Source organism: Drosophila virilis, chromosome 4 (genome assembly GCF_030788295.1).
Source record: "Drosophila virilis strain 15010-1051.87 chromosome 4, Dvir_AGI_RSII-ME, whole genome shotgun sequence".
Lineage (NCBI taxonomy): Eukaryota > Metazoa > Arthropoda > Insecta > Diptera > Drosophilidae > Drosophila > Drosophila virilis.
Genome location: NC_091546.1, coordinates 10,093,041 through 10,109,320, shown reverse-complemented (window position 1 = coordinate 10,109,320; position 16,280 = coordinate 10,093,041). Strand labels below are relative to the sequence as shown.

Here is a 16,280-nt window from a genome sequence, read left to right as displayed (position 1 = left end):
CTGGAAAGTTCTTACTTGATTTCTTTTAGTATGGTTTGGTACGGTCCCAAGCAAACATATGTTGCATTAATTGTTCGTGTTTCTGAAAAGCAACTCGTGTTCAATGAGTTTTATTGCTGCTCAACATACAAACAACAACTGCAGCAACAAAAGCAAGAGGAGGAGGAGAAGCACGAAACAAATGAAAAGAAAAATTGCACACAAAACATTTTTCATTACGTGATTTTCAAGCATGCCACGCAGCAGAGTTGTAAGAGGAGGATAGATACTCGGAGCGTCATAAGTGGCGACAGCCGGCAAGCATCATGTACATAGCTACTACAACAACAAGAAGAGGCTTATTTAGGGTCGTCGCCAAGCCATAAGGATCGACATCACCTCGTCTGCATTCCCACACGCGATTGGAATCGCAGTTGCCTATCGCCGTGCAGCTTCAGCCTACCGAGTGCCCACAGATACAAAAGTATCTATGAGCTGCGCATGGCCGCAATCGCGAATGGCGAAGCGCGACTCAATTACAATTTATTAAAAGAAGCGCAACTGATTTATAAGCAACGTCCAGAAAAACAGCCCTTTTGGGCCAATGTTTACGTGTCTGGCCATTGACGTTTTGTTGCTTGCTTGGTTGTTTTTCTTTTCTTTTTTTTTTTTTTTAGTTATGGTTGCGATTTATTTATGTGAAAATCACAGGCAACAGAAAGATAAGCTTTAAAATTAGCTTTACGAATACCTGGTGTCGGGTGCTGGTGGTGACAGTTGCTTGTCAGCAAGAAGTGCATTTATACTAAGTATGATAGATGGATATGGCTGCGACACAACTTTTCCTGATAATGACACTGATAATAGCACGTATGCCGTAGGGCCTCCAGAATGTGAAACCCATTGTCTATTTAAAAAAAGTGTACACATATGTATATGTGTATATATATATATATATATATGACTGACAGACGAATACGCATTTTATTGTGTCCTCGAAGTAAACTGATCGAAAGAAAAAATTGTCATTTCGCAAATAAGACTGTGCGAATTATAAGAACACAAATACATGAAATACATACATGCTGCACAAGATTTACCTTTTTGCATTAATCCGACAGGTGCGGCTACTTTGCTGGCCAAGTTCTCTGTTCGAAAGCGATTTGATGAAGTAGCCCGTAGTTGGTACGAAATCCGCTCAGTACAACAAAAAACCCGCTCACAATGTGCCACGTCACCTTTTGTTCGTAGTTTTCCCTTGTCGAATACAGACGCAAAGGAACAGAAAACAAAGCATTATAAAAAACATATTTTGTGTACATTATTTCATAAATCCTCGAGAAGCCAGGCGCTATAGTGGCTGCAACGACCCCGATTCTATACGAAAGCGATTCTAATGCACTCAGGCGAACAAGTTCTTAAATGCGGTTGCCTCTTGTAATGGGTAAAAAAAAAGGAACTAAGTACTTATAAATGTAGCAGCAACATGCAACTGGGTTTGGAATTAGGCTTACATATGTTGAGGGCGCGGAATTGCGGTTTGATTCCGTTGTGTTACTTGTGTGTGCTAGCCTTTGGCAAAGATCCTTGCAGCTGACGTAACCCAAGGTAATGACAACAACCAAAGAACCAACTTTGAGGTGGAGGAGACTGAGTCTGAGCAGCACCAGCACCAGCAGCATGCCGGCTGGCAATTCAAGTGGAAGTGGAACTGCCTGCAGTAGTCCCCTTGTTGGTTTTGCCCGTGCCTTTGCCTGTACAGGACATCTGATATTATATTGCTAATTCGATACTTTTATTTTGAGAAATGCGCCAGCAAGCAACTGAAGGACTCTTCTTGTCTTTTGTTTTCTTCATTTTTTACTCGCTTTTTGCATATTTTTTCCTAACTGCCAGTCGAAGTTTTCTTATAGAGTAACCACTGATTATCATAATTTTCTGAAAAATAATCATAAATTGTGTGTGAATGCAATTCGATCCGTTATTTATAAGTATTATTATCTTTTGTTCGTTCGAGCCTTCTCTGGTGTCTGCGGGCTGTTCATGCCCAAAAGATACTCATTCTCCGCACTCTTGGTCTTTTAATATATTACCGTTATGTGACCAGACCACACATTATGTAAATTTTTTATTCTTCAGTTTTTTTGCATTCGCTGAGCAGATTCTGTGATTTACACATTCTGTCTGGGCACAGGTGACAACAGCTGCAGCAGCTATTGGTAACAGTTTCTGAGCGCTGGATTGGTGCTGAGCTCGTGAGGTCCCCGCATATAGCTTTCGTTTCCCTTCGCTTAACTCATTCACCTTTTCGTCTTTTCCAGATGATATGCTTCTCAAGCCAACCAGGCCGCAAATTGTGCCCGTTTTTTGTTTCCGTGTGCGCCTTTGCCATTTTCTTAGATACATAGATGCCATGTTTAATTTTACCACACAAAATCCATATCCTTTCCCTTCTCGGAAAGCCGCTGTGCTTAGTTGTGTGCAAGGCGCCTCAGAGCCAAAAAAAAAAAAAGACTCAAAATTTCTTATGGGATATTTAAATTATGCTTATACCCTGTTCCCATTAAAAATGAATAAGAAATGGTAAAATGCAAATGTGTCTAGTGGACAGAATGAAGCGTATTAAATTCCATAAAGTCAATTCTTGATTAGGCGGAGGAGCAAATCCTGTTGCGATCGCTAGAGTATGCGAATTCTAAAGAAATCTATAGGTTATCAATAAATATCATTTTAAACATTCAGCAGTTATTATTCTAATTCATGAATTTTCCGTAATCTCGCAAAGCATAGCACTCAGGTACTTGGCGGTTTCTCGGAGCTGATTGCAGGGTATCTTCTAGTCAAGCGCTCTCGACTAGCGAACTTTTATTTCTTCTGGCTGTCTTTTGTTCCTCCTCCAGTTCCAGCTACTTGCAATGGCATTGTGCCTTAAACAATGTATGTGTACGTATATATATATAACATTTATGTATTTATTATGCTTACGTATATAATATTGCGAGGGGAAGTGTATAGGAATGAAAACTCTGTATATATATACAGGGTGATGAGGCAAAGTAAATTTGAATCTTAATAAAAAGAGATTATATCAAACAAATACAAAGTAAGGTTATGTCATATGATATAAAGTAGTTAAATAAATTCAAATCCCTTACGTCTTTAATATGAATTGGTTCTTTCTGTCAGAACTATGTGTTTCGTCACAATGGCGATTGAGGGAAATATAGAGGGCTTTATTGGTTTACTTACGGTAACTTATACCCACATTAATGATATCAAAAATCGAAACGACTGTATAAAAGTTGCCTTGCCACTTATACAGAAAGAGCTTGCATACATATATACCCACTCAGAGCCATGTTCACACAACAGTTGCCAGTTAGTTAGTTCTTGTTTGAGTAAAATAAACGCCATATTGTAGACATTGTTAAGGTTTTTGAAAATTTTATAATTAATTTTCTGGTTAACATGTTTTTCATATGTGTAAATATGCGCAAAATCCATACAATAAACGACCTTCCCTCTCTGCCGCTCCATGTATAGTATGCTTGTCATAGTTGTTATTGTAGCTTTTGCTGCTTCGCAAAGTTCAGGATGTGTGTTTACAAAGAAAAGCCTTTTGTACAAGTATCAGATTCCTGTTCTGATTAAAAAAGAACTCGGCGAAAGGCAGTGGGCGAGGGGTGTGTGTGTGTGTGTGTGTGTGTGTGTGTGTGTGCTGTGCACAGTGAACCCTCATCCTAGACGTCTTTCTTGCAAGCATGTGAGTTACGAATATTTATTAAAAATTTGGGCATTGTAAATGATTGTCTGCTTATTCCCTGCATTTATGCGAAGTCCTCCATCCTCCGTACGCCATCCTTCATCCTCCATCGAAACGTACGTCTTGCGGCGCCATGACTGGATGATTTAGCGCCGCGATATTAAACATTAAGGCATTAAAGTCTTTACCATCGCCGACAGCAACAATAGGAAACACATAGATTCTGTATAGGCCACGGAACATTATGTTGTTTTTAACGTCATTTACTTCAATTCAATTTGAAATCAAACTCTTTTTGGCCGGCGTGTCTGATTTAGCTGCTGTTAGAGCCGCAGCCCCTGGCTGGGGAATCGGGAGATTGAGACTGACTGACATGACCATGCCGATAGGAGGCGAAAGTGTCGCGTCATGCTGCTGCTTTCAGTGACTACATCAGATGGCAAAGTCGTCGAAGATGCTTTGGTTTTTTTATTAGTTATGCATCGACTTCTTCGTACAATGCTCCTAACTCAGCTGATTCCTTTGCCATTCATTTGGTTGTCGCTGTGTATCCTTTTTTTTATTATTGATTCAGTTTTCTCTTTTTTTTTTCGGCCGTCATGCCAGGCGATCCATCTTAATTCCTAAAACATTCGTCATCAGTTTCGAAAATTCTATTGTGCAAGTCGATTTTTTGGCCGAGTTTTTTATTGTTTGTGCGCTTTAATTTGTCAGCGCAAACGTGTTGCATAGAACTGAGCGCGTAGGCAGCTGCCTACATGTGAGCTGATCGATGACAGCACTATTTGCCAGGATATACAGTGCTACATGATGGATGGTGTGGTTTTTCTCTTTGGGGTGGTATGACGGGATTTCTATTAAATTTAAATTGAAAGTGTGTTGCACTTAAAAAAAAAAGATGTTCGTTTCAAACTTGTTTCTTTTTCGCGTACTTAAGTAATTGATGCATTTTGCTAAACGTTTAGTTTCCTATAATTTTTGGTTTCTTATATTCCCGCAATGCAATCGGATTGTCTACATAATAATATGTAAAATGAAAAAGCATAGGGTTGGGCAAGCGGACTATAAACATTGAAATCAGTTACGGCAGATTTTCCAATTCAGCGTAAGCTGTAAAATGTAGACAATGTATTATATTTGAAAAACGAATCAGTTTTATATGACTAATTTTTCAATGTCACTTTTTACAGACCTCACTTTGCAAATTATCTACTTTTATAAACTAATGCTTATAATTCATTCTGGGTATATATACCTATATAAAGCAAGACTCATGCACACATGAAATATCGCGTTTACCATCACTGGACAGCATCTCCAACACTTATGCTCTCTATGATTTAGGCAGTAGACCCGCATCCTTATCTAAGTCTTCACACGCCAGACGCAAGGAGAGCTCGTAATTCGTTTTTTGGGTAACCCCAAGAAATTAATATGCAACCCTTTTGCGATGTTTAAAACGGGAATGTCAAACGCGATTTAGTGATACGTCATCGTGATTTGGCAAATTTGACAGCTGATAACAGCCATAGAAGTGCAGGATAAGCGTCTGAGGGTAAGGCAGAGGCCAGCCCTTTGGTTAATTTTCGCATACATTATCCAAAATTTATACAATGTTTGTTTGATTTAACTCATTCAAATATTCAATGGATTGCTTTCTAACAGTAGCCGAGATTAGAGGGATGATATGCAAGAATTTCAGCAGCCATAACAACCAACAACATCAGAAACAGAATCTACAACAACAGCAATTACAACACTTTGGCTTAAACACAAAATCGCTTCGCTTCTTGCGTGTCACGTGCAGATTTCTCATGTAGTCGCAAATCGAACTGCCAAATTGTTGTTGATATGTTGTGCGTGTTTAACAGTTGTACAAATTGAATGCAAAGGACCAGTTCTGGTCGTCTGTCATCTGTACAGAAAATAACAAAAATTGAATTATCAGTGGTTAGTGTATCAGGCTTAATTCGTTTTGGCGCTGTACGCGTGCGCACGCAAGTCTGCAGAGTACTCAAAACCCCGTGCCCTCTAGCCTCGAAGACCCCACGCGGGGACTTGAACACAAGCGGCTGACATAATCGTGAAATATAGGCACGCATTGTTTCTATATATCTTGTCAGTTGCTTGCTTTACCTAAAAACAACTTTGCCGTCGAACTGTATGCATTTAGAGATAGTTAGAACCTGTGAAACAGCTTTTTTTACACAGTCGCCATTTGACAAAAATATGCTGCCTCTTTAGCTTTACCAATTTTAAGTGAATACAAACTTTATACTACAAAATAAAAGAGAGCATATATCACAAAGCTTGTGATTAATTAAACCAAATGAATTTACAATTATGTTGGGAAATCGTTAATAATCATATGAATACTCATTTTTAAAGCACAGTATGTCAGATTATTTAAGTTGATTGAATTCAAGATGTGAGTGCATGAAGTTAAATAGCCCTTGATGTAAAATATTGGCACACTAGCTTTTCGATATAGAATTGTTTACAATCCAAATGGAAATAGCATGGGCTCATGCCAGGGTGATTTTACGAGTGTTTATTTGTGCATCTAAACATTTTTAATGGGGAATCATAAGTCCTGGTAATGTTCCCGGATACCCCAAAGTAAACGGCGCACACGCTGGGTGGTAGACGTCGCTGTAAAACTTTTTGATTATAATGATATACTGCAAAGTATTTTTTGAATTATTGCATGGCGCACAAGGCGTAATAAAATCTCAGCCAGACTCGATACCGATCCCGCACTGATGGATGTATGTAGTTTTATTGTTTTTCCCTCGATTTAATTAAGCCCGAGCAAAGCGTGCCGCCAGCGTCGTTGTTGGCCATTTACTTGGCATTTATTTGTTTGTTTTAGGCGCGTCGTCATCAGTCTGCCTCCTTACGGCCAGCCCCATTCTGTCATCCAGTGTTTCAGTTGCAGCCAGATAGTTGCTCTTAATCTCAAACAGTTTCACACGTTTTCTTCTTCCATGTAGCTTGTTTTGTTTCGTTTTTAGTGCGGCAATTAAAAGTTGAAAATGTTTATGTTCATTCATTGGTGACCGCAAGTCTAGGGAAAATAGTTTACTTGTCTTTATCTAAAAATTTAAATTGCGCACACATTTGTTGATCTACTAAATTAATTAATGGCGCGAAGGAGGGCACACATAATTGTATGCACATTACATTGCCATTTTGTTTTAATTAATCATTTCCGAGTGACCTCTCTGTAATGTTAACGACGGTAAGATACTCTGAGGTGCAGTTCCTAGCCTCTTACCTCAGCCCTAGACTATTGGCTATTGACAATTTGCTAGCTCTTAAATATGTTACCAAAGAGTGTACGCCTGGCTAAACCGTTTAAATTGCGGCTTTTCTTTTGTTTTGTGTATGATATTCTGTAATATTTAGTCGGACATGACCTGATCGACTCAGCTCATCGTTGTGATAACGAAATATACCCATAATGGGGTCGGTGATGTTTTTTTCTTTCTGTTTCAAATTTATAATACAATTCAATAGCATATCATTTTTTTACCCTGTACCCCTAAGCTTAGTAAAAAGGCGATGACGGTTTTATTAAAATGAAGGCAATATGCGGAATAGAAAGCATATATTTATATTCCGCCTGTTTGTTTTTTTCATATCTTTCCCCCTTTTCATTGAACGTCGATATTGAAACAGTCGAATATATAAACTATATAGAGAAAAATTAGTATGTGGAGTTTCGTGTAGTATACACAAGTCAAGAACACTGTTAAAACTTACATTTATTTAGTAAAAACAATTATGGATTTTAAACAAATCGAAGTCCAAAATGTATGTTTCAATGTGCAGGGTATCCCCTTATCGGACACTCTCGGTTAGGGCACTTTTACTTGTTTGTTTATACGTAAACTATTAAACGCCACACACGTTTCTTCATTAATTCCACGTGTTTATTTGTTTAAAATAACCTTTTATGACGCTGTGGCGCTACAACTTGCTACGGTCGTTATACACATGGCAGTACGTACACAGATGGAAAACTCAGTGTGAGTTGAAAAAGGCGACTCTAGAACTGTGTATTATATGGTTAGCTATCCACATCATAGAGCATAGTGCTGCTGCCGACAGCTAATTGAATTTAATTGGCGCGAAAAATCTGTATGAAAATAAACAAAACTTTTAGTTTTTAACACACTTTTCCTTTAGTTTTTGTTGTTGCATAGTTGTATGCCATGTTTATTTCATTTAGCAACAATAACTTTAACTTGTATCAGGCCAATGTTTATGCCACATTTTTATTGTCGCTTGTTCACGAATAAAACAAAAACAACCACAACAGAAATGTTCTTGTACTCCGTCTATGTCATTAAAACACAACAGATATGTTCAAGGCTCCGCCTATAAGAAATTCTTCTTTTATCTGGACAAAGTTGATCACAGGTATTCATAAATTCTGTATAATTCATAATTTGGAGCTTTGATAGATATATAGCAGTTTCCACACAATCACTTACCGGAATATCTCATTAAAGGCTGAAATGGCAGTCTCGTGTTGTGCGCATGTGTGTACCGTATTTATGTCACAGCACTCCTACTTATTATACTCTGTTTAAAAAGGAGAGTAGAGTGCCTGTAAATAAAGAATTGGACATATAATAAAATTGGACATACAGTCTATGCATCAAAATTCGTCGGGGCTGCAGTAGAGTATTAGACTTAGAAATTAATCAAACGGAAATAAAATACAACTCATTTATTTATGACATATGTTCGGTAAGGTATTAAATCGTCGGCGTGATGAAGATAGCCTCTCTTTGTTCTTCTTAGCTATATTTAATGGTTAAAGGGTATAAACTAAAAAGCAGAAGCAATAAAGTGAGTCTCCAAAATAATTACGACCACTCTGCCACGAGCTGGGTGTTAAACATTTATAAAGGAATGGAGAGCTCTGCAGAATGCTTGGCTTGGCTTGGCGCCACTTGGCGTCCAGGGATCGTCATCCGGTACTAGGCTTAATTCATTTTGTGTGACAACCCGCTGACAATTGTACGAAAAACGAGATGGACAGCTAAATTCCAGGCTTCTAAAATATGAACTCGATTAACGATGAAGAAAACATGTGAGCCGAGCAGGGCGAACACCATAAAATAGCGTGATTTATTTGAAATGAACAAAACAATAAAACAACGGACCCGAAACAAGCAAACGACTGCAATGAGCAAGGCTTACAAAGGTTTGGCAAAGGTTTGCAAAATGTTTCACTCATAGTCAGACAGCTGAAGGGAAATATGCACATCCACAAGAGTTCATGTATTTCTATACCTTTACTTAAATGCTTAATATATAATTTAAATACCCTATAAAACAAACAATTTTATAGTAATAAACCATTTTATGTGAAATTGAAACCATTCGCTGTTTTGCTTTTAGTTCATTTTTTGAATAATTTAAAGTTTTGCTTTTACTTAATTTTATTTGTCATTTGTTTTAATTATATAGAAATGGCAAATTCAAAGTGTAGAGTGTGCTGTGCAAGGGAAATACAGGGTATGCACAAGCATTGCTGGCAATAATACATACATTATTATTGCACAATCATACAGAGAGCGTAAATAACGAAGGCTGCGAATTTTGTAAAATTTTGTTCCGCATTAAGCCAAATCCATGCTACTAAAAGCTTACCCAATGTATACGAAAATCTCTGTCCATGGTGACAGTGCAGCAGCTAATAATATCAGCGGTATCTGAATGTTCGCAAATTGACCAAATCCTGACTTCAAGCAATGTACATGCATGCATTTCTTATCGCCATCGTGGACATCTTCGACTAACCAAAACAATACAACGCGCAATCAGCGACACTTCATCGGCCACCGCAAATAAAAAAAATCAGAAAACAAAAGGACACAGAGCGTAATGAGGGCGAAAATATCTTTATTTAAAGAGGTAGTCCCAGGCTGGCGACTGTGAGCCTTCCACAGAAGGCGGCAGCTCGGAGTGCAGCCAGCTTGGGGAAGCATAGGCAACATATTTGTCATTCGCATGGGGCGCAGGCTGCCAATAATCGCAAAGCAAATATCATGCAGAGGTCTTGTTGCACCACTACCGCCAATGTGCCTTAATTAGATAAGGCGACAAGCTGCCAGGGGGCTGGAGCGGGAGCGGTAGCGGGAGTTGGAGTCGGAGTCGAGCTATGAGCAGCAGACACGATCTTTCTTTCGATGGGATATAGCAGAGTACTGCGATCTGCGACCGTAGCTTGGCGACAGATTCTGCTAAACAATGCCATGTTTACAACTTGTAGGCTATGCCAGGTTTCTTTTTTTCCTTTTTTTTTTTTGTGGTATACTGTAGACACTTTTCTGCCCTGACTAAGGACTTAAGTTGTGTATTTGTGTGTGAGCTACATCAAGATCTGGCAAGAAGCCGCCACGTTCAATTGCCACTAAATGCATATTTTGCATTCTTAAAGGGTTTTGCGCCAATTGCGAATAATTTTAGAGTTTACTTTGCCTAACAATATCACGATTTTCAAATAATTTGTATATATGTCGACTAGAAAGACTCTTAAGCAGGCATTATTCTTATGGGTACTTTATGTGAATATTAATTCAATGCAATATAAGTTTATCAAAAGAGAGCGAAGCTGTAAAATTAACCAAATTACAATTACTGTTAACTGTTTAATAATTGCTGAAAATATGTAAAAATGTGCTCAGCGATTCCAAGAGCTCTTATTGAATATAGGAACACGATACAGATTTAAAGATTAAGATTAAAACGCTTCTTCTGCTTAGTAGAAACAAATCGAAAGTCTAGTATATACAGTGAAAGTTGCATAAATTTTGAGAAAAGCAATACAATTGCAGAAGTTTCTATTTTACTTTTATGGAAGAGCATTTCATATTAAAACAAGTAAGAGGTTCAAGTCGGGAGCTCCCGACTAGGGGATACCCTGAACCCTCTTCTTCCAACATCAAATGCATGTATATATTCTATTTTATTTATTTATTTATTTATTTATTTATTAATGGTCGACAAAACGAGTGTCTTCCTCATTATTCAAAAGGTTGTACAATATAAGTATATTCTAAAAGCCTAGTTAAAGGATACAATTTTCTAAATAGCATCACCGACCGATGGAGGTGTTTTATTTGCCAGTCCGGCCAGCTGTGCCCCTTTTCACAGCTAATTTTGTCAGTGACGCTATTAGAGCCTACATCTAAGCAGAAGGTTGTAAGTAGGAAAAAAGTGATCTCAAGTGAAATTAAAAATAATCTTAATTTGCTAAATTAATAAAGAAAATACAATAAATAGGAAAAAAGAAAGTAAGAAAATTGTTAATAAAGTAAAGCAATGTAAGTTAGATAAAGAGTGTTAAGTGGATAGGACAAAGAGAAAAGTATTGGGAAATCACCGACACGGTGGGGGAAAATTTTTCAGCCTGTCCGGCTAGCTATGCCCCTGCTCATAGCTGGGAATGGTCAGCGACTTCCCGAAGGTATCCTGAAAGCAACGATTTTATTAGGGGTAGAGACAGTTCGGTAGAGAAAACGTGATGCAAACTATTATAATTTTTACATAGCACGCGAAAAGAATTGTGCATAGCGTAATCTGTTGTGCACGTAGATAGTAATAAGGGGCGATAATTTCTGGTTGGTCTAGCCGGAACAGAGAATTGAAGACGCCCTAGCAGAAAAGGAGAATCAATGTCGCCAATAATCAACTTATGTAGAAGGACAACACCGAGAATTGTCCTACGGTTGATTAACGACGGAAGGTTGAGAAGAAGCAGTCTGCTGGAGTAGGACGGCAACCGAAGATTAGGGTCCCAATTTAAACCTCGTAAGGCAAAAAGCAGAAATTGCTTCTGAACAGATTCAATACGATCCTGGCTGTTGATATACTGTGGAGACCAGATGCAAGAGCAGTATTCAAGGATAGGGCGAACAAGAGAGATGTACAGAAGTTTTGTTATAAAAGGATCGTTAAACTCTTTAGACCATCGTTTAATGAATCCAAGTACACCTTTTGCCTCATTAACAATGGTATCTATATGAAGATTGAAACAGAGTTTAGAATCAAAAATAACGCCAAGATCCTTAACTGTTAGTATACGTTGCAAAGGGATATTGTCGATTGTATAACTAACAAGATAAGGTGTAGTACGATTAAAAGTCATAAACATACACTTTGAACAATTTAGATGCAATTGATTGGCCGAACACCAAAGTTGCATAGCGTTCAAATCGTCTTGTAGACGAGAATGATGTAGGGGGTTAGTGTATGATAGAAAAAGTTTGACATCGTCCGCATACATGAGTACACGGGCATGTGATATAACAGAAGGAAGATCATTTATAAAAAGTGTAAAGAGTAAAGGTCCAAGATGACTACCTTGAGGAACACCAGAAGTAACGTGAACCCTTTTAGAGGTAGTCAACCTCAGTATTACTCTTTGGGTCCTACCTTTTAAATAAGAATTAATCCAAAGTAAAAGGGACAGAGGGAAACCTATTCGGTCAAGTTTAAAAAGTAAGATGTCATGGTGCACAGAGTCAAACGCCTTACTGAAGTCAGTGTAAATGACATCAGTTTGCATTTTCGAAAGGAAAGCATCATTTACCAAGGACGTAAACTCAAGCAGATTGGTCGTAGTTGACCGATTCTTTACGAATCCATGTTGAACAGGGGAAACAACTGATTTGCAGAAATGCTGCAAATTCGAAGTGATTATTTTTTCAAATAATTTAGGAATAGCAGACAGTTTTGCAATGCCCCTGTAATTTTGTATATCAGACTTCCCACCTTTCTTGTGAAGAGGAATGATATAAGATTCTTTCCAAAGAGATGGAAAGACAGAAGTTTCAAGGGATAAATTAAAAAGCTTTAGCAATGGATAGAAAAGGGAAGAACTGCACTCCTTGAGTAGACAACTAGGAATATTGTCCGGCCCAGGAGAGTAAGAAGATTTTAGAGAGTTTATAGCTAATAGGAGAGAGGAGTGTGAAATAATGGGGGGAGGTATAGAACTAGCGGAGGAAATAGTATAAGGGTAAGAATTAGTATTAGGACAGACTGAAGAGTAAGTTGATTGGAAAAAATTAGCAAAGAGGTTAGCAGAATCAATGTCATTGCTAGCTTTATCCATCCCAAGAAAAAAAGAAGATGGCAAAGTTGAAGACTTACGCTTCAAGTTTACAAAATTATAAAACTGTCTCGGATTTCGGGCGAATTGCCTTTTACAACGAATTAGATAATTCTCATAGCATTGAGAATTAAGAAGAAAAAAGTTCGACTTGGCTATGGAATATTTAGCCAAGTCTGTACACGAACCAGACTTTTTAAACTTTTTAAAATATTTGGATTTTACATTTTTTAGATGTGATAATCTGGGAGTAAACCAGGGTGGTTTTGAAAAAGTAGTCGAAGGAATTGACTTAGGAATACACACATCTAAGAGGGAGTTTAGGGTGATATAAAAAGAATTAATAGCTGTATTCATATCAACTGAGTCATATAAGAAAGACCAATCGGTTGAATAAATAAGCTGATTCAGCAAGGAATAATTTCCTTTGCGAAAGCAATAGCGGGGCTTATTGGCTGATGAGCACGAAATGGAAGGATTACAATTTAGCATTGCAATCTCTAAAGTTGGATGATAGACATCCTCAGGAAGAGATAAAGGAGGTGACCTAGACACATTAGAAATAAGGTAGTCGTTAACAAATACAAGGTCAAGTGTTCTATTCATATGATTAGAAATTGAATTGATTTGAAACAACGAAAGATCAAGCATGCAGTCTAAAAAATCATGCTGTGCTGAGGGCACTAGATAATTTTCAGCAGTGAATAATGACCAAGAGATGTTCGGCAAATTAAAATCACCCAACACCAATAATAGGTCATTATCCCGCACGTGTGAAGAAACTTCTTTAATACAAGTAATATGATTCATATAAACTTGAATATCAGAAGAAGGTGGGACATAAGAGCATGTTACATAGATATTCCGTGTAGGAAAAGACACCTTAACTGAGACAATCTCAGCGTCAGTAGGCGTACTAAAACAGAATAGTTCAGACTGGAGAGTGGCTTTAACGGCAATTAACACCCCACCACCTCGAGTCGGCCGATCATTTCTAAACAAAATAAAGTTATTCGGTAATATCTCAAAATCAGATATGGTTGAGTTTAACCATGTTTCTGAAAATGCTATTATGTCCGAATCGAAGGAAGTGCTGGCAATAAAAAGATTTTTTAGCTTTGAAGTGAGACCTCTAACATTCTGATAATGAATAAAGATTTGGTCAGAAGATGAAGCTAGTTTTTTGGGGCAGAAATGGTACCCTGTATTGAAGGGACTGGAAGGGTGACAGGCTGGTTACGCTTTTTAGGCTTGAACTCATGAACAATCATGTGTGGTGGCCAAAATTTGGGATCACAAATGATTGGGAACATATCATGTGAAACATTTATTTTGAATGATGATATTTCACGAGGGGTGGAGAAATTAAATTTAGTTATTGACACGCTAGCAGAAGATTTGCTAGCAATATAGGCTGCCAATGACTCAGAAGTGGTGTCCGACGAAAGTCGAGACACAAAAACTTGCCTACGAGGGGCAACTACCGATAAAGTAGGCGCTGATGGGGCTGTAGGTAATACAGGAGTTGGAGGAGCTAACGAGGCACAATGATTGCTTTTAACAATCTGCGCAAGATTGCGCGCAGGTCTACCTTTGCGGCCAGGAGCTGACGGGGCTGAGGCTATTTGATTAATTGGGACGGAATCAGGTACGGGCTCTACTGGGTCTAGTACAGGGCTTGAAGCCGGGGTAATTGGACAGTCGCTTGGAGAAGGCGATAAAGACAACATTGGAGATACCTCCAAGTTGCTAGGAAAAGACAAGAAAGTCTTAGGAGTCTGAACAGACGTAGAGGGCAATTGCAAAAGTTGAGGCTCCAACCGGCGATTGGTTGGAGACTCAAATTTATATTTGCCTAGCAAATCGAAACTCGAGTCAAAATTACTCGAGAGCTGCTTAGCCACATTATTTAATTTTAAGAATTGACTTCTCACAGAATTATACATTCTGGAGAAATCAATTTGCTTGTCGATGCATTCTGGGCACGACCAACGCAAGCCACCGCAGCCCTTCTTGGCAATAGCAGCGATCTTGTCGCAATCACGCCCAGTGAGACCTGCACATTTAGCATGCATCATATTCTCACACAGCCAGCAATTAACAAATTGCGGCAGTGCAGAATCGTCAGTCTGCTTGAACGTGCACGGTTTCTTACAGCACGACATAATTATTAAATGCACAAGCAACTTGCGAGAGCGCAGAGCAAAACGAAACGAAGCTATATGTCAAGTTTGGTGACTCTATCTCTTATTATTTACCAAAATTGCCCAAAAAACATAATATCGATATCGATTTTTATTGATTGCTTGGAAACAGAGTAAGTTATCGATTATCGGAAACAAACCTGATCTGCGCGGGAACTAGGAGCATCTACATCTACATACATACGGACGGACAGACAGACGGACGGACAGACGGACGGACGGACGGACAGACGGACGGACGGACGGACAGACGGACGGACAGACAGATGGACATGGCTAGATAGACTCGGCTATTGATGCTGATCAAGAATATATATACTTTATGGGGTCGAAGATGCTTCCTTCTGCCTGTTACATAAATTTGGATTTTGCACAATTACAATATACCCTTATACCCATTTTTAATGGGTTCAGGGTATAAAAATTGTTCATAATTTGAATGACAGAAAGGTTGTTTTAACCTTGCCAGACTCTTTTTAACCAAGTGTATTGCCGAAAATATGTGTGTGCCAGGAATTTGCTGATTTAGTTGTCTTCAATCGTGTCGTTGTTGTCAGCCAACGACGCCGTCTTATTGTCATTGATCAGCAATCGGTCCTATTCTTGGCACGGGCGCCTTTTCAACGTTTCTGTAAGTAAATGAAAGATGCAAGATCGGAGCAGGGACGAGGGGTAGCTCTGGTTGGTCTCATCGGCCAGACAGCCGACAGTGCATACATATATAGCTTGATTCGACTAAAGACGGTTGCGCGAATTACACCAAGGCAATTGTGGCTGACTAGAATATACCCTGGACCCATTTCATTTAGTTTCCTTCCATGCATGTAAGACTGACGGACATGGTTAGACCGACTGCGCTGTCGGAAATCTATACACTCTTCGACGGGGAAGATGCCCCCATCTGCTTGTTAAACACATGGCTACATGTGCGCAAAAGCATGTACCCCTTTTTACCCATTCCCAATGGGTACAGTGAATAACAATTGGAAAGCCGCGCCGGCGCAGGCAAAGCCGCCGTATGTGCTGAAATCTGTAAATCTCTATGGCAGGGCAAGCAGAACCACAAGAAACGACGAAATAAGCAAAAAATAACAAACCATTTTAGCAAGATGGTACCATGGCGAAAGAGATAAAGGGAACGTTTCACTGCTGGGTGCCAACGAAATCCAATGCAAAGGCAGACAATTTAACCCAGATCCAT

At 38.8% G+C, this 16,280-nt stretch overlaps 1 long non-coding RNA gene across 2 annotated transcripts in view; it reads right to left on the bottom strand.

The window, feature by feature from the left end:
* Positions 1-16,280, bottom strand: part of LOC138911246 (uncharacterized) — a 144,205-nt gene that overhangs the window by 18,990 nt on the left and 108,935 nt on the right. For both annotated transcript variants that reach the window (XR_011416682.1, XR_011416681.1), the window contains exon 4: positions 8,242-8,357. This is a non-coding gene — a long non-coding RNA (uncharacterized lncRNA). The remainder of the gene's footprint in view (positions 1-8,241; positions 8,358-16,280) is intronic.